The sequence below is a fragment of the Belonocnema kinseyi genome, chromosome 4, assembly GCF_010883055.1.
Source record: "Belonocnema kinseyi isolate 2016_QV_RU_SX_M_011 chromosome 4, B_treatae_v1, whole genome shotgun sequence".
Taxonomy (NCBI): domain Eukaryota; kingdom Metazoa; phylum Arthropoda; class Insecta; order Hymenoptera; family Cynipidae; genus Belonocnema; species Belonocnema kinseyi.
Genome location: NC_046660.1, coordinates 134,540,399 through 134,542,424, shown reverse-complemented (window position 1 = coordinate 134,542,424; position 2,026 = coordinate 134,540,399).

Genomic DNA, 2,026 nt, shown 5'->3' with positions numbered 1-2,026 from the left:
AAAGAAAGGCGTAGCCGGATGTCGGGAGAACCTGCTCATCGATAGATGTGTCTGCAAAGATGCAGCATTCTACCAGCGAGACCTATCGATGGCCTGGATTGAATATCGGAAAGCTTTCAATTCTACATCCTATAGGCTTATCATCTGACTTTTGGAAATCTTAAAGGTTCATCCGCAAATAGTTGGGTGCATAGAGAGATTGATGCCGCTCTGGAAAACCAGATTTACTATCTCATCTGGCAAAAATCGTGTGACAACTAACAAGTTCACGTTTCAGAGAGGTATCTTTCAGGGCGACACCATGAGCCCACTCCTCTTTTGCCTTACATTATTGCCACTATCTCTAGCACGCGCCATTCCGACGGGTACTTGTGCGGCAAACCTGCAGATCGAAAGTACAAGGTCACTCATGTATTTTACATGGACGATCTTAAGATCTTTGCTAAAAACAGAGAGCAACTGCATCTAGCTCTGGGGATTGTCGAACGATATACTAAGGAAATTGGAATGGAATTTTGGTTAGACAAATGCGTCAAGGTTTATTTGAAGCGAGGAAACCTTAATGGCATCCCTGAAGATCCTGAGCTCGTTGATAGAAGCGCCATACGACACCTTTGCGCTGGAGAGACTTATACATACCTGGGCGTGCCACAGAGCCGCATTCAGGATGTGACATCTATAAAGGATACTCTCCGAAGCAGATACAAACGTCTCATCCGACAGGTTTGGTCTCCCGAACTGTCGGCGAGGAATAAAGTATCTGCAACGAACATGCTTGCCGTCTCGGTACTACTCTATTCATTTGGAGTAGTTCCATGGACGAAGAACGAGCTCAGATCTCTTGATATCGGGACAAGAAAGGTTATGCACATGAACAAAAGCATGCATCTTAAGTCTTTCGTTCCGCGACTGTACAACTCACGCCGTCAAGGGGGTCGCGGAATATTGAGTTTTGAATGTCTTCACAACAGGATTATTCTGGGTACAGCACATAGAGTTGCAAATGGAAGAGACCCTCTTCTTAAAATGGTCAGAAATCACGAAGAAGTGAACAAAGAAGCATTTCTGTACAAAGCAGCGGAGGAGGCTGCTGAAACACTCGGAAATGACTTCAGTATTAGGGGTGAGCAAAATGCATCAAATCTAATCTATCTCGAGTACTAACTCCTGAAAGCCCGGATTAAGAAAGCACAAGAGAAAAACTTTCGTGAACAGCTCCTCGATAAGAGGATGCACGGTATCTTCCACAGAAATGTGAAGGATCAGTCAATGTCTTGTGAGCTAACGTTTGCTTTCCTTAAATCGCCCGGATTGAAGTCTGGTACAAAGGGTTTCATTTTTGCATGCCAATACGGTGTCATTTCCACCTTAACATACCGTCGCCACATTTTGAGCCATGACATTCCCGATGGTAGCTGCAGGGCGTGCCATGCACATCCCGAGCATTTAGCTCACATACTATCTTGTTGTCCAACACACGCAGGAACGACCTACATTCAAAGGCACAATGCGGCACTAAGAGTGCTTTATTACCATCTCTGTCACTCCTACGGCATTCACCTTAATATCGCTCCTCTAAATGCTCCTAGGGTAATTGAGTCAATTGTCGAGAATGGGAAGTGCCGCATATACTGGAACTTTATATTCTCGACAATTGTTTCTGTTGCTCACTCGAGGCCTGACATGGTTCCTCTTGACTTCGAGAAGCGAACCATGTTCGTTTTCGAATTTTCGGCACCAACTGACATAAACATCATAGCCAAGGAGAATGAAAAGAAAGAGAGGTATCGAGACCTTATAAGGGAGTTGCAACGATTGTACCCGGAATATTCTGTTGAACTGGTCGTCCTTATCATCTGCGCTCTTGGAGGTGCAAAGCTTTCACTTGCTAATAGCCTAAAAAGCATCCCTGCGTGTCAACAACATGCTAGAACACTTGCGGGGAAAATGCAGAAGGCGGTTGTCCTTGGGTCACTCCGTGTTCTTAGGGTGCACGAGGCTTTTGCTGGATCGTCGTATTGATTCC